The sequence below is a fragment of the Erinaceus europaeus genome, chromosome X (genome assembly GCF_950295315.1).
Source record: "Erinaceus europaeus chromosome X, mEriEur2.1, whole genome shotgun sequence".
NCBI lineage: Eukaryota > Metazoa > Chordata > Mammalia > Eulipotyphla > Erinaceidae > Erinaceus > Erinaceus europaeus.
The window spans coordinates 6512260-6528490 of record NC_080185.1 but is presented as its reverse complement, the minus strand read 5'-3'; the positions used below and the strand labels follow the sequence as shown (position 1 = coordinate 6528490).

Here is a 16231-nt window from a genome sequence, read left to right as displayed (position 1 = left end):
AGTTATATAAACTCAGATATATTTATCCAGTAGAAATTCATGGCAACATCAATTGCAATGAAGCTGCTCTATATACACTGAGTTTGAACAATCTGTATGCTCTATTAAATAGATCCATAAAAATTTAAAGGTAACATTCATTTGTATTTACTTTAATGTTATCTTCCCCTTCACAGCTTTCCATTCAGGAAGTATCAGTTGAGCTCCTACTATGTGTCAAGAATTGTTCCAGGCACTGAGAACAAAGCAGTGATAACTAGTGGAAGGAAGCATAATTAACAGTCAGCAGCAATAAAGTCTGGTGATGTTAAGTGCTATAGAGAGAAACAGAACAGAACAAGAAAGAAAGGAAACGTGATTAGAGGGTCACAATGTTAAGTAGAATGGATATCACCAAGGTGAGACTTGAGTGACCCACACAGCCATACCTGGGTGACAAGATTACCAGCTTCAGGAATATCAAGGCCCTTGGGTGAGAGCTGCTGGAGGAAAGGGAAGTGGGGACTGTGACTAAAGTAGAGTTTACAATTGGAGGAGAGATTAAGAGATGAGTGACATAGAAGAAAGATCATGTAGGAATGTCTTGGAGGCTACAGTGAGAACCTTGGCTCTGACTCTGAGTGAGATGGAGGGGATTTGAAGTGCTTCAGCAGCAGAAGAAGAGGTTTTCTTCCTTTAGATATATCCCCAAGAGAGGATTTGCCCGGTCATAGGACAGGTCATTTTCTAGAATTCTGAGAACTCTTCAGACTGCTTTATTTCCTTTCTTGGATAATCTAAATGCAGTATCTTTTTTTCCTTTTTAAATTATTTATTTACAAAAAGGAAACACTGACAAAACCATAGGATAAGACTTTACACAATTTCTACCACCAGAACTCCGTATCCCATCTCCTCCCTTGATAGCTTTCCTATTCTTTAACCCTCTGGGAGTATGGACCCAACGTCATTGTGGGATGCAGAAGGTGAAATGTCTGGCTTCTGAAATTGCTTCCCCACTGAACATGGGCGTTGACAGGTCTATACATACTCCCAACCTGTTTCTCTCTTTCCCTAGTGGGGTGGAGCTCTGGAGATGCAGGGTTCTAGGACACATTGGTGGCATCCTCTGTCCAGGGAAGTCTGGTTGGCATCATGTTAGCATCTGGAACCTGGTGGCTGAAAAGAGAGTTAACATATAAAACCAAACAAGTTGTTGATTAACCATGAACTTAAAGGCTGGAGCAGTGCAGATAAAGAGTTGAAGATTTGGGGGTGGGGATGTCTCCATTCTGTAGATAGCTAGCAGGCATATTTTAGTTACTAAATGCAGTATCTTATCCCATTGTTCTATATAAGGCATAGGCAGCCTATGACCTGTAGGTTAACCCCATCCCATTAATTATTTTTATAATTCAAGTTTTGCAATAAAGTTTGGATGGACATATCCAGTTTGTTTGTGTAGTCTGTGGTTATTTTTTGTGATACAGTGGCAGAACTGAGTAGCTATAATGGAGACCAAAGATCTGAAAATCAAAGACAACTTACTACTTGTCATTTACAGAAGAAAGTTTGCTTACCTATACTCTATATTTTCAATATGACTGTTTATGAATACATGATATTTACTCATATTTTATATTAATTTCTTACTCAGGTACCTACTAAGTGCGTTTATTTGCAATGTTTTGTAGAATTTTCTTAAATTTTCCAGGTATTGAGTCTACAAATATTGATGATTCTGCTTCCTTTTAAAATATTTATTTACTTATTTTTTTATATATTTATTGGATAGAGATAGACAGACATAAATCTAAAGGGAAGGGGGATCTAACAGTGATAGAGAAAGAGAGACACCTTAGCACTGCTTTGTCACTTGTGAAGCTTTCCCCTGCAGATGGAGATCAGGAGCTTGAAGCCAGGTCATAGTGCATGTAACATGTTAACTCTATCAGGTGCACCAGCCCCTGGTTCACATGATTGATTCTATTTCCTACTATTTAATTTAAAATTTTAATACCTACAGTCATAAGAGGAAATAGCTTTAGTCTTTTTTGTGCGTAATGATCCGGATTTTCACTGAACAACAACTACTTAAGTATTTCATGAGTATTATAGTAGAAATCTGTATTTGTTCTAACTTTGTTTGAATCAGCTGAATTATTATTGCAATGATACTGTGAAGAAGCAAATACAGATCCCAAATGAAAATTGTAATCTATTACTGGATGAAGCAAAATTAATTCCAAGTAGTCCAACATTAACTATCCGTACACAAAAGACTGATAAATTTGACTAAAGTATAAGTTGAAATAATAGAGAAATTTAGGCCTATTTCAATTTGGAGGAAGCTGATAGAACAATTAGGTCAAATCTTCAGAAAACAAAGGAATTTGTAGGTGGAAAATCAGCGAAGGAGACTCTGAAGCTTTGTATATGTTCACTATGACATATGATTCTTAAAAACATGATTTTCTGCTGTGTTTTGTATGGTGTGTCCTTGTGTAGCATATTCCATATACAGTCATAGAGTTTCTTTTATTTATTTATTTATTTATTTTTATCCAGGGTCATTGCTGGGGCTCTGTGCCTGCACTATGAATCCATTGCTCCTGGAGGCTATTTTTTTCCCTTTTGTTGTCCTCGTTGTTTATTGTTATTGTTATCGTTGTCCTTGTTGTTGGATAGGACAGAGAGAACTTGAGAGAGGAGGGGAAGACAGGAAAGGGGAGAGAAAGATAGGCACCTGCAGACCGGCTTTGCCGCTTGTGAGCTGATTCCCCCTGCAGATGGGGAACACAGGGCTCAAACCAGGATCCTTATGCCAGTCCTTGCTCTTTGTGGCATGTGCTCTGAACCCACTGTGCTACTGCCCGGCTCCCTCTATTAATTTTTTAAATATAGTTATTCTTTTATTTTTTCCTTTCCTTAATTTTCTAGGACAGAGATAGATTGAGAGGGGAAGGGAAAATAGAAAGGGAGACACCTGTAGCACTACTTCACCACTCATGAAGCTTCCTTCCTGCAGGTGGGGATGGAAGACTCGAACCTAGGTCCTTTTGTGTGCTCAACCACATGCACTACTGTCTGGCCCCCAGTCTCATTTAATTTTAATGGTTGTCTTGGAAAGAATAATTTTATACTAGTTTATTTTTTTCCTGAGCCTGATATCTGATATGCAGGTAGGTCCAAGTTATTGTCTGGGGAATGATGTCATGGCTGGAAAAAGGACCAGAAAGCTGGATCAGGAAAGAGAGTAGCTCCCAAATATGGGAAAGGTATATAAATATAGTTGACTGTAAACCCCATCGATTTGATGTGATCTGGGGCCCATATTCAGCTTAGGAGCCTATGTAACCTCTGCATCCCTGTAGATCTGAGCTCACATTCTGTGATCATGAGTAGGAATGTTCCAGGCTGCCCCAATTTCAGGGCCCATCTTCCTCAGGTGGAACACAGAGTGTGCTATCCAGTCTTCCTTCAGAGGATGGAACATTCTCTGCAGTTTTTGATCCATGTTGAGGGCAATGTCCTATGGGTCCCACAAAGAGGTCTATTGTGTTGTTCCTGATAGAGATGACCAGTAACAATGGAGAGAATGATCTATTCGAGGTCTGGGCCTGTTACGTGTGTCTGGGAATCTCAGGACTCCCCAACTAGAGCCCCAGCTGATAGGGTGGCCTGATAGTGACTAAAGAGTCATCATTAAAGTATGCCAGTCTCTTGGTCTTATTCAGCTTTTGCTGTTCTTACTTTGATAAGGTTAGCTTTGGAGTGACTGAGGGAAGTATAATAGGAAGTAGGTGAGGGGGGTATCTAAGTTTAAGTAGACACTATTTCATTAGGAACTTTATGGTGACTTTTTACGTCTTCGTACTTGCTTGCTTCATTTATTGGCTCACTGCAGACTACTGTGCAATTTTGCTTTCGGGTATATAAATGGTAAAATGAAAGACCTGTGAGTTTCTTTGCTAGTTCCTATCTTCCCTACTATTCCAAAAAGTTCATTCCAGAGTTCAGAAAGCTGCTGCAGCCAGACACCCAGATCTTATTGTTCTAAGCACTGTGGGATTTTCCCTTAGGGCAATTCAACCACTTTGGAGAATTTCATGTTCTACCTGCTCACCCCAAGATCAGGGTGACCTCTACTGGGGTCTCCATTGCTCCAGTCCAGTGCTCACTGCAGTGACATTCCACCTTAGTTTCATAGTTCATGATCAAAGGCTTTTTCCAGTCTCAACAAAAATAGCATTTGTGCTTTTGTTTATTACTCTTTACTTTTATTATTTGTTCAGAGAAACGTAAAGATAGTCTCACTGCAGTATCAGAAAGATTGATAACTGGTATGAAAATAGACAGCTCACTTACATATGCTGTGCAGTATGTGGTCTGGCAGACTGCTACTTGCTCACCACAATCAATTTCCTTTTCTTGAATACACAAGGAGACTACATTTCCCAGCTTCCCTTGCAATTATTTGTAACCAGGTGATTGAGATTTAGCCAATTGGACTTCGCCTTTGTCAATGCACAGGGAGTCTGTTTTTCTGTGAATTAAAATGGTATATGACATTTAAGCAGAAGCAAAGCATTTCATTATGAAACTGGTCCATTGAAAATCCTAACATATACTGTTCTATGCCTTCCTGTCTGATTTAGTTGTAGATAGTCATAGTGACACCAAAAGCCATACAGTAAGGAAAATCAAGCCTTACCCAGCCTGAGCTTCCGAATGGTCATGTAAAACAGAGTCCCTTGTCATTGTAGGTCCATCCTGGATGGCTCTATAAACAAGAAATATTCTACTCTGTTCATTCAAAAAGAGTATGGCTTTATTCATTATTGTAGCCTAGCCTAAACAAAAACATATAGAGAGGGAGGCAATATAATGGGAAAACCTGCTCAGTGTGTACTTTTTCTTAGGGTCAAGTTTTAAAAATCATAAGAATCAGGCACCAATGTTGGTTGACCCAGCAGAGAGCACAATAGCTGTGATATGCCAGTGGAAAGAGTGTGTGGTGAGCACTACTATAGCCAGCAAGAAAGATAAGAACAAACTGACCAACTTCTAGAATCCTTGTGTTAAGAAGGCTTTGAATATTCCATATAAAAACAAAAAGGAGCAGCTGGGAAGGTGACCCAGCAAGTAGAACATAGGACTTGGCACACATAAGTTCCCAGGTTCAATGCTCAGCAATCATGTTAGACATACACTGGCTTACTAATTTCTCTCTTTCACTCACACAACATCTTGAAAACACATTAAGGAGAGCAACCCAGGAGGTGGTTTAGAGGCATAGCACAGGACTTGCAAGTGTGACATCCTGAGTTGGTCCCCAGGTACTGAATATACCAGGGCGGTGATCTGGTTCTCGCTCTAAGAAAAAAAATTAAATGTACAAAGGCAAATTGTGCACTTATCTGAGAGAGAAGAGGAAAAAGGGGACCAGGTGGTGGTGCACCTGGTTGAGCATATAAGCTACAATGCACAAGGACCTAGGTTTGAGTCCCTGGTCCCACCTGCAGGGGAAAGCTTTGCCAGTGGTGAAGCAGTGGTGCAGGTGTCTCTGTCTCCCTACCTCTCTATCACCTCTTTCCCTCTTGATTTCTGGCTATCTCTATCCAATAATTTAAAAAACAAATTTAAAAAAAAGAGAAGAGGAAAAAGGACACTTAGAAGTAGTAACATCACTTAGAAAGGAAGTGAAGGGAGGACTATAGAAAAAAGGGGAAAATATATAAATAGATATAGACATAAATTCAACCCATATCTATGACCTTGAGAGAACTCTTGCAGTTTCCACTGGAGGAGAATGGGGACACAGAGATCTATCTAGTTGTGGGAATTGGGTGGAATTATAACCTTACTATTTTATAATTTTGTAAATCAACATTAAGTCACTAATAAGATATATATTTAAAAAGTGAATTGTGCAGTTCATATCTTCAGAAGAATGGGATAAAGAGACACTTTCCCCTTCCCCACAAAATGGGTTCAAGTTCTAGACTTCCCCTAGCTCCTGGTCCTGATCCTTTGATTTGGTAACTGGCCACTGAATGTTTACTGGACACCAAGCATTATAATAAGAAGAGCACAGATGACAGCGACCTTAGACCAATGCCTGGATCCTGAGAAAAAAGTGATAGCCCCATCCTCAAGGTGTTCAAGGACTTCACTTGGCTATACTCTGGCTCTCCAGGCCAGAGGCACTGAAAAGTCCTCCATCTCAGAGGATTTACTGGAAATTCGATGGATATACACTTAAATGGCCCTTATTTGAAGGGGCCCTTTCTGGGCATTGCACTTTTTTGTATTTTGTATTTGTAATTCTGAAATATCTTTCTCAAAATTCCACCAAATTATATAAGCTCCAGGCTCCTATTAAACCTGGATCTGTTCCCTCGAAGCCAAATCGCCTGATCAGAAATAATTTCCAGGGCTCATCGGGTGCTGAAGCAGTCATGGGTAGATATTTAAATAAAAATGCAGAGAATCACAGGCACTTCAGGCTGAAACTTGGGCTTTTCTGCTGCTAGCGTGACTGCCTGAAAACAGAAGGCGGAGCATCTCCACCTGCTGGCAGATGACCAAAACTGCATCCAGTATTCAGCCTGCAGTCATGGGGCTTTGTTTCCCTCTATGTGAATAAACAAGATCAATCAAACAACTTTGCAGGATCCGGACTACTCAGAACCACACCCGGGCAGTAGCCAGCACTTTCATCTGAGAACCGCTGTTCCCAGGCACCCAGAGTTTTGCCTGGCTAGGCCGATCTTAGGCAGCTCTGCTTTGTAAAAGACATTTCTCACTGATCATGAGCATTTTGCCTGCCACGACATTGTCTTTACAGTCTGCTGTTTTAGTTTCGACTTTACCTACTAGTGGGGAACCTTGAGTACGTTCAGCAGCCCCCTTTCAGAGACCATCATGGTCCACTTTGACAAAGAATGCTGCAATGGTCACTTTTGAGTTGCCTGACTCTTGGGGGTTGGGGGTGGAGGCAGGATTTCAAAGGACAGAGTGATCTGGCCTCAGAGCTCAACATATGCATAATGGATGAAGAAATGAATGAGAGAGTGAATGAACGAGGCTGTAGGTCAACAACTGACAAGCAAAGCAAGCCCAAGGGGGGTGCTCCAATTTGCACAATCCCTGGAACACACCAGCGTGCCAGTCTTTCCACAGGCTCATCAACACTGACAACCATCATTCAGAGGATTTCTACTCTGAGGTATTTGACATTCCACTCTGGAGTCTCTGAGTTCCAACTGCTTTAGCAATTTACATATTCAGTCAAATGTAGAATTGAGTGAATTATTTATAGCAATTTTGCTCCACATATTGAAAGGGCATTATACATTAATCAATTATAAATCGTGATAAATTGCTTTACTGAGAGTCATACACACGGAACTCAGCAATGGCCAAGCCCCACTGGAGGGCACACCCACCTACAGCACTGGCCACAGCTGGCTGGTTGAGCAGCCAAGGGACAGGTGGACAGATAAACTGAACAAACAGTGGCCCTGAGTCTGGATCTGGCTTGCCAATTCATCCCTACCATGAATTTGGTCTGTCACATTGGACAGGTAATGTATTCCCTCTGTTCCTTCATTATGAAGTAAAGGGTTAGACTACTTAGTTTCTTCTCTTTTTTAAAATTTCTTTATTGGGGGATTAATGTTTTAATTCAACAGTAAATACAATAGTTTTTACATGCATAATATTTCTCAGTTTTCCACATAACAATACAACCCCCACTAGGTCCTCTGTCAGCCTTTTCCAGGACCTGTACTCTCCCGCCCCACCCACCTCAGAGTCTTTTACTTTGGTGCAATATGCCAATTCCAATTCAGGCTCTACTTGTGTTTTCTCTTCTGGTCTTGTTTTTCAACTTCTGCCTGAGAGTGAGATAATCTCATATTCAAACTTCTGTTTCAGACTTATTTCACTTACTTGATTTCTTCAAGCTCCATCCAATATGGGCTGAAAACAGTGAAGTTACCATTTTTAATAGCTGAGTAATATTCCATTGTGTATATATACCACAACTTGTTCAGCCACTCATTTGTCGTTGGACACCTGGGTTGCTTTCAGGTTTTGGCTATTACAACTTGCGTTGCTAAGAACATAGGTATACACAGATCTTTTTGGATGGGTATGTTGGGTTCCTTAGGATGTATCCCCAGGAGAGGAATTGCAGGATCATAGGGTAGGCCCATTAATAGCCTTCTGAGGGTTCTCCAGACAGCTCTCTACAGAGGCTGGACAAATTGAAATTCCCACCAGCAGTGCAGGAGGGTTCCTTTGACTCCACACCCTCTCCAGCATTTGTTGCTGCTACCTTTTCTGATGTATGACATTCTCACAGGAGTGAAGTGGTATCTCATTGTTGTCTTTATTTGCATTTTTCTGACAATCAATCACTTGAAACTTTTTTTTTCATAAGTCTTCTGGCCTTTTGGATTAAAACACTTGTTCTTTAATATGTGATTGTATGACTATGAGATTCCCTCTCAATACTGCTTTAGCTGTGTCCCAAATATTTTGATAGCTTGTATCTTCATTTTCATTTGTTTCCAGGAACATTTGAATTTCTTGCTTCAGTGTCTCTCTGACCCAGTGGTTCTTAAGCAATATGTTGTTTAGTTTCCAAATTCTGTGTCTTTTAATAATTTTCTGTTTGTTGTTAAATGTCAGATTTACTCCACTGTGGTCTGAGAAGATACTTGGGATGATTTCAATGCTCTTGAATTTGTTGATGCTGTCTTTGTGGCCTAACATGTGGTCTATCCTTGAGTATGTGTTGTGTGGATTTGAAAAGAATGTGTATTCCAGTTTTTTTGGGGTGAAGAACTCTAAAAATGTCCAGGAGGTCTAGTCTGCCCATCTCTTCATTTAATTCTCTTGTTTCTTTGTTGATTCTCTGCTTTGTTGATCTGTCTAAGTGTGAGTGGGGTGTTAAAGTCTCCTACTATTCTTGTATTACTATTGATGTATTTTTGAAGTTCTTTGAGTATGCACTTGATGTATTTAGATGGACCCTCATTGGGTGCATAGATGTTAATAATTGTTAAGTCTTCTTGGCTGGTTGATCCTCTAATCATTATGTAATGGCCTTGCCTATCTTTTATTACTTTATTTAATTTAAAACCTATTATGTCAGAGATGAGAATGGCTGTTCCTGCCTTTTTTTGTGGTCCATTTGTCTCTATGATAGTTTTCCGTCCTTTCACTTTAAGTCTGTGTTTATCTTGTTGGGTCAGATGGGATTCTTGGAAGCAGCATATGGTTGGGTTACATTTTCTGATCCATCCTCCCACTCTGTGCCTCTTGATGGGTGAGTTTAAGCCATTGACATTTACTGATATTATGTATTTAATGCATTGTAGTGCCATTATTCAAATAGGATGAAGTTCATTTAGGCAGGCCAGGGAGGTAGGAAGACACAGTGACAACAGTGGTTTCCTGAAAAAATGTCACTTGCAATGGGTCTTTGGGACAGGTCTGATTTTGACACAAGTCAACCTCAAGGTTGGGGAGTTGTAGTGTTAGGGAGCAAAGTGTGAGTCAAAGGCTGGAGGTGGGCAGCAAGGGACATCACCGTGTAAGGATCTACTTGGCAGGAGTCTTCTGTGGCTGAAAAGAGGTAGATAAATGTGGGCTCTGTCTGAGGTTCTTCCCAACAACCACACCAACTGTTGACCTTGACTCCTTGGGCCCTCAGCTTTCCCTCCTACTGGCATCACCAGAGCCAGGAAGGTAGTGCCAGGATTGTGCCAACACAAACTCACATGCCCAAACAGGACTCTCTGTCTTATTTGCTTAAAAAAAAAGGCATCTGTGTCACAGTGAGATCTCCCCAGACGGGGCATAACTGGGTTGGTCCCCAGGGCAAAAGCAGTTTCTCTGCCATGGCTGTACTCACCAGGCAGCAGGCTTGGGGCCCCCAACAGCGCTTATTCCGCGGCACCCCTGCTGTTAGGCCTGCTGCTTCCCATCTGGTCAGCTCAGATGCATGACACTCTCACTGTTGATTATTGGAGCAATATAATCATTACTGCTCTCGTTACCCCAAATCATATAAACACCCATTTAAGAGGAACATAGGGATCATTTCTCTCTTTTATTGGATATCGTCTTTCAGGTTGATTCTTCCAATGGGGATCAGTCTGGAGTTATCACACCCTCTCCTAAGCCTGCCCATCCCCCACAAATGCTACAGGCTAGAAAAGGACATGTGGAGGTTCCAGTGGCTGAGTGAGGGCCAGAGATATCCATGGTCTGACAGTGTGTCATGTCACCAAATGGGACACCTAGCTTGTTCAGGTAGGTGAGCGACCTAGTCAGCCACCTTCTTTAGGATTGATGAATGGGGCTCAGCTGGATCTACAGTTCTGCTTGACTAGGTCCAGGAAGTCTACCTAAAGGGCTATGTGGGAAGGGCTCTGAGGCAGCAGATGGACCATGTGTGACTATGTCTTCCCTGCAACACCCATGATTTTAGAAAGTCTTGGTTTGCAATCAACATAGCTCACCTGGGGGGTGCCTATTTTGTCATGTGCAAGACCCAGGTTTTGGCCCAACGTCTCAGTGCTCTCTCTCCATCTTCCTTGTGCACTCTTCCCAGTCCAGAGACCTGAGTTTCTCTGGTCAGTGTGCACATTGTCCACCACAGCTGGTGCACACACTTCAGTCCCTGCTTCATTACAACATGGTCCCCAACTATGGCAGAATGCAGAGCAGGATCTTCCGCAAGCCTTACCTAAGATGGCTCCATGGCAGTGCCCAGAGACAGTATCTGATATTCTATAAGAGAAATTCCTAAAGTTCCCCTTTGCTTCTAGAACACATGGCAGCAGCAGCTGATACAACTCAAAGAAACTTCATGATGGTTAGAATGCCATCAAAATCAGCACACTTGACCAACCAACGTGGTATTGTGCTGGAATTCAGAGAGCACAGAAGCAGCTGTGCTCACAGGAGACTGCTTTCCAGAAATGGCATTAACAAGGCTGGGAAGTAGCTTAACGTAGTGCACTAGACTTTTCATGCCTGAAGTCCCAGGTTCAGTCATTGGCACCACCATATGACAGAGTTGAGTAGTGCTATAATCTGTCTGCCTATGTAACATATCAAAGCGTAATAAATGGTGAAAGGAGATATTGAAGAATGGAATGCAGCAGATTGGCATGCTTGAAACCCCAGAGATCCCAGATTCAATCTCTGACATCACCATGTGCCAGAGTTTAGAGGTACTCTGGTTTCTCTTTTTTTCTCTGTGTGTGCCTCCATTTCATGAAAATAAATCTTTAAGGAAACAGAATGAAGATGCAATTCAGCACTGAGTAAAGTTCATTTCTTGCTATGTGTGCAACCTAGCTATGTCCCAGTTCAACATGGAAGGCACCATGGAACCAGGGAGAAGCCCTGGTACTATGATGTCTCTTTATCTGTCTGTCTCTCTGTCTAATAATGTTATCCTGGGACTGCTGAAACTGCATATATGATGACCCAGACCCCTCTCCCCACCACATACACAAAGTTAAAATAAAAAATTAAAAAGTCAAATAAATATCTCAGAAATGGAAGGAACTCTGGAAATCATTTGGACTGTTGTGTAGATTCTAGGGGATGGATGAATGGGAGAAAGAATTAAAGTCACAATGGTCTGGGAAGAAATCTGAAATGAGTGTGTTCCGGGAGGTGGCGCAGTGGATGAAGCATTGAATTCTCAACCATGAGGTCCTGAGTTCAATCTCTGGCAGCACATGTACCAGAGTGATGTCTGTTTCTTTCTCTCCTCCTATCTTTCTCATGAATAAATAAATAAGTAAATAATTTTTTTTTAATTTTTTATTTAAGAAAGGATTAGTGAACAAAGGCATAAGGTAGGAGGGGTACAACTCCACACAATTCCCACCACCCAATCCCCATAACCCACCCTCTCCCATGATAGCCTTCCCATTCTCTAGCCCTCTGTGAGCATGGACCCAGGGTCGTTGAGGGTTGCAGAAGGTAGAGGGTCTGGCTTCTGTAATTGCTTCCCCGCTGAACATGGGCGTTGACTGGTCGGTCCATACTCCCAGTCTGCCTCTCTCTTTCCCTAGTAAGGTGTGTCTCTGGGGAATCTGAGCTCCAGGACACATTGGTGGGGTCTTCAATCCAGGGAAGCCTAGTCAGCATCCTGGTGGCATCTGGAACCTGGTGATTGAAAAGAGAGTTAACATACAAAGCCAAACAATTTGTTGAGCAATCATGGATCCGAAGTTTGGAATAGTGGAGAGGAAGTGTTAGGGAGGTACTCACTGCAAACTCTAGTGTAATCCTGCTTTCAGGTATATATTTTGCAGTAGTTTATGGATACGTGTGAACATAAGCTCTCTCTCACAGAAACTGTTGTATGTCTAGGTTATGGGACTTTGTTAGAAAGTGAACTACCTGAGATGAAATTAGAGTGTACTATTAAAGGAAAGGTCTCACCCGAGTAATGAAGCTGAAGGGTTGTCATTCCACACGTGAAGTCTCTGGATACAGTCTGAGGTGAAGCATGTTGAGATGGCAATCGTTGCTTTGGTTAGGTTGTGATCGGCGGATGCAATATTATTTGGTTTGGATTGGGAGATGCATACGGGAAAGTGGGCCCTATCCAAGGGTGCCAGGACTGAGGGAAGTAGGGGCTCTATAGTGAATATGTGAGGTTCCTGCTGTCTTAGGGTTCAAAAAGACAATCAATAGTTAATATTATCATCACATTATTTGTTAATAGGGTTAACTTTGAAAAGTCCCTTTGTTATGGTTTGCTGTACAGTACCCAGTATCTTGTATATAGCTGTGCTATTGGAAGCTTCTAATCTACTTGGTCTAGGCTTTTGAGAGAGTCCGCATATCAAATATGTAGCCTATCTATTTAAAAGATTCAAGTTTGTCTTTTGAGAACCTTTGAGACATACAATTGATTTCCCCCTCTCATATTAATTAACTACTGATTTATATGTCTACATTTTGCTAGGAGTGTACATAAACACCATTCCCATCACCAAAGGACCGTGACCCATCCCTCCCGCCCACTCCCACCCCCCACTGGCCCAGGAAGCTACATGTCTACCCCTCACCACTGGGTTTTTACTTTGGTGCCCTACTTACAATTTGATCAGGTCCTGCTTTTAGTTTCCCTTTCAGATCTTCTAAGTCAGCTTCTGTTGATGAGTGGGATCATCCCATACTCATCTTTAACTTTCTGACTTAGTTCACTTAACATAATTCCTTCTAGCTCTGTCCAAGATGGGTCAGAGAAGGTGGGTTCATTGTTCTTGATAGCTGCATAGTATTCCATTGTGTATATATACCACAGCTTTCTCAGCCATTCATCTGTTGTTGGGCACCTGGGTTGCTTCCAGGTTTTAGCTATTATGAATTGTGCTGCTATGAACATAGGAGTACACACCTCTTTTTGGTTGGGTGTTATGGAGTCCTTGGGGTATAACCCCAGGAGAGGAATTATTGGGTCATATGGAAGGTCCATGTCTAGCCTTCTGAGAGTTTTCCAGACTGCTCTCCACAGAGGCTGTACCAATTTACATTCCCACCAGCAATGTAAAAGGGTTCCTCTGTCCCCACATCCTCTCCAGCATTTGTTGCTGCTGTCCTTTTTGATGTATGCCATTCTTGCAGGAGTGAGGTGGTATCTTAGTGTTGTCTTAATTTGCATTTCTCTGACAATCAGTGACCTAGAGCAGTTTTTCATATGTTTGTTAGCCTTTTGGATCTCCTCTGTGGTGAATGTTTTGTTCATTTCCTCTGCCCATTTTTGGATGGGGTCATTTGCTTTTTTGCGGCTAAGTTTGCTGAGCTCTTTATATATTTTGGTGATTAGTTTCTTGTCTAATGTCTGGCATGTGAAGATCTTCTCCCATTCTGTGAGGGGTCTCTCTGTTTGTTTAATAGTTTCTTTGGATGTGCAGAAGCTTTTCAATTTGATGTAGTCCCATTGGTTTGTTTCTGCTTTGGTCTTCCTTGCAATTGGGTTTGATTCATCAAAGATGTCCTTGAGGTGTAGATGGGAAAGTGTTTTACTAACGTTTTCCTCTAAGTATTTGATTGTTTCTGGTCTGACATCTAGGTCTTTGATCCATTTGGAGTTTATTTTTGTTTCTGGTGAGATAAAGTGGTTCAATTTCATTCTTCTGCATGTTTCAACCCAGTTTTCCCAGCACCATTTATTGAAGAGAGCCTCCTTCTTCCATTTAATCCTTTGGGCCCCCTTATCAAAGATTAGATGTCCATAGGTGTTGTCCATAGGTCCATGGTTGTTGGTCTGATTTTTAAAAAATCAGAGATGAGTAGGGAAGTCACAAGAGCCCAACAGGCACTCTGAAGGTGGTTGGAGAATGATAGGCTGGTAGAAGGGTAGCAAAGGCTGACTCAATCTCCCTGGGGTGTTAGAGGATAGGAAGAAAGGTGTCTCCCTGATAGGTAAGAACTTGTGGCTGGAGTGGTGGTATACGCTGTTTGCTTTTTGTTTTTCTTTGAGTGTCACCCAGTTTTTCACAGGTCAGAACACTGGACATAGACAAGCCTTTCTTTTCTCTGCCACCTAATGACACACATGTGACACAGAAGTCACATCTGTAACATTTCTAGAGGCCAGCAATATTCCATCCCAAACACCAATGACCTAATCAGCAGGAGTGAAAAACCAGGCACCATCTTTGAGACCTCAAACTCCAGGATATCCTTCCTCTTTGGATTAGAATAAACTAATTGCTGTTGTTGTGTGGAAAACTGAGAAATGTTATGCACGTACAAATTATTGTATTTATTGTCGACTGTAAAACATTAAACCCCCAATAAAGAAATTTAAAAAATAAAATAAAAAAAAAAGAATAAGCCAGTTGCTTATTCTAGTTGCGGGTTTGGCAAGCAAACTGGCAACTTGAACCTTCCAGAATGTTATAGTTACCCACAGAAAAATAATAACAAACACAGTTGAACTTTTGTTTTGAAATATTTTATCAGAAAGAGATGGAAAGTTTTGTCATGTTTTTTTCCTACACCTAATAAGATGGTCCTATAGATTTTATCCTCAACTTTATTAATATAGTGTCTCAAATTTATTGGTTTGAGTCTTTGTGGTAAGTGTCACTAGATGACAGTGTGTGAGTTTAAAAAATATCTTATTTATTTTATTTTAATCAAAGAGAGAGTCAAAGACAGAGATCAGAGCCCTGCTCAGTTCTGGCTTATGATGGGGTGGGTTTTTGAACCTAGGACCTCAGAGTCTCAGGCAGGAGTGTCTTTGCAGATCTATTATGCTGTCTCTCCAGCCTCCAGTGTGTGATTTTTAAAAATACGTTGCTGAAATCACTTTCCTCGTATTTGTGGAAGTATTTTGCAATTATGTTAACTGGAGGATATTGACTTGTCTTCATTTCAGGTACTGTTCTGACTAATGTGTGGGTAGTACTGCTTTAAAAAATGATTTAGAATGTCTAATTCCATTTTTTTTAATCAAGGACTAGCAGTAATTCTTCTTCTTCCTTTTTTTTTTTTTTTTTTTTTTTTTGCCTCCAGGGTTACTGCGCTCCTGGAAGCTATTTTTTCCCTTTTGTTGCCCTTGTTGTTTATTGTTGTTGTTTATTGCTGTCATTCTTTTTGGATAGGACAGAGAGAAAGGAAGAGAGGAGGGGAGACAGAAAGGAGGAGAGAAAGATAGTTGCAGACCTGCTTCACCACTTGTGAAGCGACCCCCCTGCAGGTGGGGAGCCAGGGGCTCCAACTAGGATCCTTAGGCGGGCCCTTGCGCTTTTGCGCCATGTGCGCTTAACCCACTGCGCAACCGCCCAGCCCCCACAGTAGTTATTCTTTAAATTCTTTTTTTTTTCATTATCAAAGCATTCTATTTTATTTCTCTTATTAACTTGTTGAGGAAATGCTGTTTCGCAAGACTGTCACGAGGATATGATTCCACATTTCCCCCAAACAGATAATAAAACACCTCACCCACAACCAAAGTGCCATCTCCTTCACCAGAGGGCTCATCCTTGCCCCACCCCCTTTTGAAAAAGATCATGATTAATAATTAATCCTGCAGTTTCCTTTGTGCTACTTCTTAATTTCTCCTTATTAATGAGATCTGGCATTTACCTCTCCTTAGGGCTTATTATAGCTAGCTTGGACCCCCTCCAGTCCTATTCATACTGAAACAAAAGACAAGATGTCATCTTTTCTTCCAGCTGAGTAATATTCTATC

The 16231-nt window shown here is 41.3% G+C and overlaps 1 non-coding gene across 1 annotated transcript; it reads right to left on the bottom strand.

Annotated features, from left to right (window-relative positions):
* Nucleotides 1-14496: 14496 nt before the first annotated feature.
* Nucleotides 14497-14629, bottom strand: LOC132536076 (small nucleolar RNA SNORA17). Its single transcript, XR_009547757.1, has one exon. It is a non-coding gene; the product is annotated as a small nucleolar RNA SNORA17 (small nucleolar RNA).
* Nucleotides 14630-16231: the final 1602 nt, after the last annotated feature.